This window comes from Salvia hispanica, chromosome 1 (assembly GCF_029641045.1).
Source record: "Salvia hispanica isolate PSC_SH4W2 chromosome 1, Shi_PSC_v1, whole genome shotgun sequence".
NCBI classification, from domain to species: domain Eukaryota; kingdom Viridiplantae; phylum Streptophyta; class Magnoliopsida; order Lamiales; family Lamiaceae; genus Salvia; species Salvia hispanica.
Window position 1 is genome coordinate 16,449,651 of NC_142692.1, and position 8,129 is coordinate 16,457,779.

Below are 8,129 nucleotides of genomic sequence, written 5' to 3' on the forward strand. Positions count from 1 at the left end.
GTTTGCATTGAATATTATAAATTAAATTGACAATATACGTAATTATACGTATAAATTAAATTAACTATATAAAAAATGCTAGTGTAAATTAAATTAACCATATGAATAATTCTACTATATAATTAAATTAATTTATATGCTATGTAACAGTGTTAATGAAAGGAATAGTAAAACTTTAGACATTATATAATCATTCATATTGTAATTGAATTTTATATATTCAATGTTTAAAAAATTAAAATAATAATTACATTTATATGTATTTATATTTTTTGGTATACATAAAGACAAAAAAGGTAATCTCCTAATATCTTAAAATGGGTGATGTGATTATTTTTTACATTTACGTAAAAGATAATAAATATGGAAGAAGATTAAATATTTAACGGCTAATTGCCTGTAAAGTCATGAACTTTCAATATAGTTTGGTTTTTTCCGTGAACTTTAAATGATTCATGAAAAGTCATAAACTTTATCGGATTGTGTGAATTTCTCATCCGACAGATTCTCGACACAAATTTATCCTACGTGGCGCGCCGGATGCGTGACTTGGCAAATGACCAATGACAAATTTTGGGTTTAATTCGAATTGAGGAATTAATGCTACTTTTATGCTAATTTGACTTGTGGAATTCGATTGTATGTTTATGTCGATTTGTATGCTGAATTCGATTTGTATGTTTTTTGTGCTACTTGTACGTTTGTGATAAGTCCAAGGTTAGAGATTGCAAAGATAGAAGAGAAACAATCAGAATTAGTGGACTTTTGCTAAGTCACGCCCACGGCGCGCCACGTATAATAAGTAATTGTGTCGAAATTTACACAATCCGATAAAGTTCACGACATTTCATACAACATTTAAAGTTCAGGAAAAAAACCAAACTATGTTAAAAATTCATGACTTTACAGACAATTTGCCCAATATTTAAATACATAGAACGGTGAATCACTCTTGTATATAGATGTATATTATATGCGTGTATATATTGTATTTTGTTATACATGGAACGTGGAGAAATTTTCTATATAAATTAAGACAATGCCAAAGTAAGAAAATATTTAAGACAACCTAAGCAAGAGTTGATGCAATATAAAAAGAATATGTTTAAGATTATGCCTAATTCGGAAGTTTACAACTGGGCATATGTGAAAAAAAAAATTTATGGGAAAAAGAAGAAGAAAGAAGAAATAAAGCTTGAATGCCAGTACATACTAATATATACTCATATCCTTACTTCAATTTTGCTTACCCACTTAGTTTTTAACGTCGCTTTAATTATTTGATTCCATTTCAACTACAGATTAAACCTATCATATCCATCATTTCTGCAAATCCTGCTAATATCTCACAATTATCAAATATTTACAAATAGATAGATTCTAATTTTGAGTGTGGTAAACTTTTTATTAGTACTAAATAAACATGCAAGTATACATAATATACATAGTATATATAGTTGATACGCTCGGATTTTGCACGGTTTTAAAGCCATTCTTTGGTCCGTTTTTAATGTCAAAATCACATTACATGTCTATTATTTGCATATTTTATACATTTTGGTATTTTGACGTGTTTTGTCAGAAATGTGCATATTTGAGCCGAAAAAGGGAGTCAAAACGCAAAGTCTGGAAATCTGGAGTTCAGACGGCGCCCAGCGGCCAGTGAAGTGTAGCGGCCCCACCTCGAAAATTTGTGCTTGAAATGGAGTCTCGTCCAGCGACCGCCGGAGGACGCGCGGCGGCCCGCCGCCGAAGAGGCAGAGACTCTAAACAACCGCGCGGCGACCGCCGGAGGAAGTGCGGCGGCCCGCCGTGGAAAGGCGGCGAATCCAATAGCCCTAAATTCTGCTCCAAGATTTACCATATTTTGAAGATCTTTTCCTTCTATGATGAGGAGTGACTTTCCCCTATAAATAAGACCTCAAACTTCATCAAATTAGAGCTTCTTTTTGCAACATAATTCTCAGAGATTAAAAGCTAGAGTACTTCATTGTGCAAGGAGTTGAAAAATGATTCAAGAACATCAAGAACGACAAGGATCTAACCTACGGGTTTTATTTGCTTTAGTTTTATGTTCCAATTGTTTTTCCTTCAATCTATGTGTTTTGATTATTCCATTATGTGTAACTAAACTCATAGGATTCTAGGGATGTGCTAGTAACACAATTTTTCTTAATCTCTGTGCCGAAAAGTTTTGCCTCCATTACTATGGAATGGAGGTAGTATATGTTTTGTTCATTACTTTGTTTCTATTCTAAGTGTTGGATAATTTCTTTACGTTTGAGTGACACATTCTGTGATGATCTATTGACTTGCTACATAATCATGAGAGGAGGTTGGCGAGTTAGAAGAGCTTAGTAGACACTACAATTAGCTTCCTTTAAAACGACACTGTTAGTTGAGAGTGAAGACTTTTCAAGGGTCTTAGGAGCTTTTCAGAGTTACGTGTTAGGATTGACAACCCTAATGTTAGTAATCAACGTTTGCATCGCATGAGCATAAGCTAGATAACTCGTTCTATCAAAGTAATGATTGTGCTAGGGTATTGTAGTTTGGAATTTGTATAACCATAACTGTGAATGCACATCCCTGGAATTCCCTTATCTCTATATTTTATCTCTGTGATTTATCTGCAACTAGTTATTATTTGCTTTCTATTGCTTTCAGTTTTCAAAAGTTTTCAAAATCTTTCGGTTCTCCAAATAGTAATTGAGTTTTAGTAGAAGATAGACATTCTGTGTTTGTTTTTCCCGTGTTCGATATCCGGTACTGACCTTTAGCTATATTGTTGCTACTTTGTATACTTGCAGGTATTAATAGTGCTAAAAAATAGTGCATCAATAGTATAGCTAATGGTCAGTACCAGATGTCAAACATAGGGAAAACAGACACAATTTGTCTACCTTCTACTAGGAACCTTCCACTATTTGGAGAAATGAAAGAATTTTGGTTTTTGAAAGTAAAAACTTGTAAAAGAAATTAAAATGACTAATGCAGATAAATTACAGAGATGAAAACAGATGAGATAAGAGAATTCTAGGATGTGCTTTCACAGTTATGGTTATACAAATTTCAACTACAACACCCTAGCACAGTTCATACTTCACTAGAATAAGTCACATAAGTTTTGCTCATGTGGCACAAGCGTAGATTACATACACTAGGGGCATCATTCATATCCTAGATTTGTAACTCCCAAAAGCTCCTAAGACCCTCAAGATGTCCTCACTCTCAATTAACAATGTCGTTTTAAAGGAAGATAATTGTAGTGTCAACTAAGCTCTTCTAACTCGTCAACCTCCTCTCATGATTATGTAGCAAGTCAATAGATCATCACAGAATGGGTCACTCAAACGTAAAGAAATTATCCAACACTTAGAATAGAAACGAAGTAATGAACAAAACATATACTACCTCCATTCCATAGTAATGGAGGCAAAACTTTTCGGCACAGAGATTAAGAAAAATTGTGTTAGCTGAGTTAAGTAAAGAGAGAATAAAATGGAAAAAGAAAAAGGTGGAGAGATGAAGAGATAAAAAAGTAAGAGAGAGTAAAGTAGGTGTGGGAAAATGTGTTGACTTTTACTAAAAAGGGAAATGACTCTATTACTATGGAACAGACGGAAATGGAAAAACGCCCATGTTACTATGGAATGGAGGGAGTATTAAATAAAAAGGAATTGTATAACCAAAGTCGTTACTAACACATCCCTAGAATTCTATGGATTTGATTGCACATGATGGAATAATCTAAAGACATAGTTTTTAGGGAAAACATAGAAAACATAAAGACTAAAGCAAATAAAACTAAAGGTTGAATCCTTGTAGCATTGATCTTCTATTAGATCTTCTATTAAGTCCTTCTTTCAAAACCCTGGAAAAATGAAGAACTCTCAAATATATTTCTCTGGAATTATGCAGCAAAAAGAAGATCCTTGTTGATGAGGTTTGAAGGTGTATTAATAGCCTCAATTTCATGTGCTATAATTATGGAAAATATTCAGCACAGTATGGTAAATTTTAGGGAGAAAGTAGGTCAAATCTATGCGTCGCGCCGCTGCACCTTGGCCAACGGTCGCTATGTGATGTTTCGTAGCTTCTGTCTCTTGATCAGCGGTCGCTGGCATTCATCCCGTAGCTACTGGATCTCTCGGAGCGGTCGCTGCACACACCTCAGCGGTCGATGGGCGTGTTCCTCTTTTTAGCACAACTTTCCCGGAGCGGACCGATATCTGTTCAGCGGTCGCTGACTGTGTTGCAACGGACCGCTAGACCTCTCAAAAGCTCCAGATTTCAAACTTCGACTTTTAGCATCATTTTAGGCTCTAATTTGTACATATCTCACAAATCATGTCAAAATACCAAAATAGATAAGATACGCAAATAATGGACATGTAATGTAACTTTGACACTCAAAATGAACCAGATAATAGCCTTAAAACAATGCAAAATCCGAGCGTATTAGTGTGACATAAATTAATAGTGACAATGATGGGATTTTTCCTTGTGCACAACAATTTTTCAAAATGTTCTCAATCACACTCATTCTACATATGCAATATTTTCATATGATTTTATTTTAGAGTAGTACATTAGTTTGAGTTATATTCCTAATATTTTACAAATATTTGTTTCTAGATCACATAGTGTGCGAATTTTGAACAATTATTTATTAATCAAGTTCATCTTCCCGCATATTTAGGATCATGTTGGTCGTATAGTAGTAAGTAAGATAAAATATGATAAGAACCGTACATATTTATGAGTCAACTAAATTCTTAGAAAATATTTTGTGTGACTCTAATTAACATTATGGTTACATATAGTTATCATAAAAACTAAAGATATCAAGGACAAGCTTATATATGTAATTTATTTTGTTTTCAAGTAAATTTTTCCTTTTTCTTTTACGGCTAAAACATTTACTAGTATGATTTTTTACAAGAATGAGAACGAGTGTTTAAAACCTTAATCCACTCTTCGATAGATATGCCAATTTTATAAGTTGTAACTTTCAAAGTGTCGTCTCTCTCGAGGAGTGCTAGCATAAGGTTAGTTTTAAGCCTTGGTCTTTATATATGCTTGGAATTTCTTACATAATTTACATGTTTTCTAGTGTTACTTGTTTATATCGTATATGCCTGATTAATTTTATTAAATGGTTTCATATTTTAATTGTCTCTTGACTGAATCTATACTTGTAATGATACCAATTAGGAACTACCAATTAAGAACCTCCGGCTTATCATAAAATTATGAATTTGTGTTTTCTAATTGTTTCTATTATTATGTTTGCTTACATTAATTTTTTGAACGTATTTTCTTAGTGTTATGAGTGAAAATATGAACGATCAATTATATATTCCTCAAGTTACAAATGACCGAAAGCCAGAAATTGGAATGAAATTTGAATCAATAGATGATGCGTTTGAACTCTATAATCAGTATGCACGTGAAGCTGGTTTTAGTGCAAGATACAACAGAAAAGATAAGATGACAAACGAAGTTGTTTGGAAACAATTTGTATGCTTTAAAGCTGGTCAAACAGATGAAGCTCGTTCAAAAAATCGAGCACCAGCTGGTCGTCCGATTCAGATAAGAGCTCGTGGTGACGTTAGAACTAATTGTAAGGCAAAGATTTCCATTGTCAAGCAACAAACTGGATCTGACTGGAGTGTTAGCGTCTTTATGGAAGGTCATAATCATGGACTCTCTACTCCGTCAAAGGTGCATTTACTCCGATCACACCGTAGTGTTTCTGATGTGAAGAGAGTGTTGACTCAACAATTTTCAGAAGCTAATATACCAACCTGTCAACAAATGCAACTGTTGGAGATGGAGTCTGGGGGGCCCGAAAGTGTAGGTTGCACAAAAAGAGATATCAGGAATTTAGAGAGAATTAAGGGATGAACAAAAGGGGATAGATGTTGAAACTCTGATAGAATTCTTTACTTCCGAGAAGGAGAAAAATTCATCATTTTTCTTTGACTATGAGACAGATTCAGATCATATATTCAAAAGATGTTTTTGGGAAGATCCTAAATCAAAGAGGGCTTATGGAGCATTTGGTGATGTTGTTGTATTTGATTCCACTTATAACACGAATAAGTATGGAATGATTTTTACACCTTTCGTAGTAGGGGTTAATCATCATCATCAAACGATAGTTTTTTGTTGTGGATTTCTAAGTGATGAGAAGACAGAATCATATATTTGGTTGCTTAATAAGTTTATGGAAGCTATGCCAAGTGATGCACCAAAAGCAATCATTACTGATCAAGATCCTGCTATGACGAAAGCACTTGCACAAGTTTTGCAAGAAACAGTGCATCGTTATTGTTTGTGGCACATATTGAACAAATTTCCAGACAAGATTTCTCCAGTGACTTTCCGATATCATTATCAGAGCATAAAGAATGTTATTAAAAATTCAACATCTCCTGAGGAATTTGAGAATGGATGGGAAGAGGTTATTAGATGTGCTAACTTGGAACAAAATAGTTGGATACTGTTGATGTATGAATTGCGGCATAAGTGGGTTCTGACATATTTTAGTCATGTATTTTTTGTTGGGATGTCAAGTAGTCAGAGATCAGAGAATTCGCATTCATTTTTTAAAAAGTATGTCTCCCACAAGAATTCATTGATGGATTTTATCACACGATTCAATCGGGCACTAAGACGTTAAAGACACAATGAGTTGGTTGCAGACCATGTTGGCATGAATGAGCAACCAAAAATCAAAACAAATTGGTCGATGGAAGCTCAAATGGTTAAAGTGTACACGAAAAAAAAATGGACGGAATTTCAAGATGAAATGAGTCGAAGTCATGGTTACTTTGTGCAACAGGCCTCTACCAGAGATGATATTGTGATTTACAATGTGATGAGTTTCCAAAGTAGTTCGTCCTCAAAACCAAGGGTACTGATGCATGATAAAAATAGTGACCATATCTCATGTAATTGTGGGAAATTTGAGTTTGATGGTATTCCGTGCAGACATATGCTAGCTTTCTTCCGTGTCAACCAAATATTTGAACTACCTGACAAGTATATCCTTAAGCGATGGATACGAGAAGCAAAGAATGGTGTTGCTTATATATTAGATTATGAAAACTGCAATGATGATCCAACAAGATTTTTGATCTCACGACGAGCCAAGTTATCTTATAAGGCATCAACACTAATTGATTATGCATCTTTGATTGACGAGGGGACAAAGTTTTTGGATGAACAACTTTATTACATACATGGTAAAATCAAGGAGATGGGTATTAGTCCAACAACTATGCACGAAAGTCAAACAAGGAAGAGCTTAGATAAAACCAAAACCATTGGTGAACCTTCTAAGATAAGATCAAAAGGATGCGGTAAGCGAATGTTATCATCAAAAGAGAAGTCAATTTTTTAAAGACTAGGGCTTGTCGTGGCTGTGGACTACGTGGTGCATCACATGATAAACGTAATTGCCCGAAGTTGCAAGATAGGTATGTGAATTATAGTTGAGTTCCATTATTTACATTGTTTAATTTTTTAAATGACCAATAAATTTAATTTACTATTTTTGCTCTTATCTTTATATTTCAGATCAGTTACACATTACCATCACGACATCAATGAATATGCAAATGAAAAGTTTGATGTCCATAGCTAGTGATTTTTTTATTCTGTTTGCTTAGTGTTGCTAAGACAATATTTTAACTTTTTGATGGATTTATTATATCGAAACAGATTTTATAAGAATACATCTTATTTTTCATAGTACTTCGTGATATCTAATTAGTTTCATCGTTTCAAAGCCTATTGCATTCAAGATCTGAGTCCTTAATGATTTTTCTTCCAAAACTTTTGCAATACTAGTTTAAAGTAATTGGAAAACTAGTTTTACATTGAGACATTAAATCTCATTTAAATCATTAAACTGGAAAAAATAGCACTATCTTTTAAGATCATCAAACCTAAAGAGTTAAAAAAAAACAATGCTATTTTATTTTATCAGAAGCTAACTATGAAATAGTCTAGTTTAGGCGAAAAAAAAGTTAATTATGATTAGTATTCATACGCTTAGAAAGATAATGAATGAGAAGGGACAAATTCATAAAAAAAAGCTATAAAGAAATAAATAATAT

At 33.5% G+C, this 8,129-nt stretch overlaps 1 pseudogene; it reads left to right on the forward strand.

Moving 5' to 3' along the window:
• The first annotated feature begins 5,331 nt into the window (after positions 1-5,331).
• LOC125221138 (protein FAR1-RELATED SEQUENCE 5-like) lies at positions 5,332-7,654 on the forward strand (annotated as a pseudogene).
• Positions 7,655-8,129: the final 475 nt, after the last annotated feature.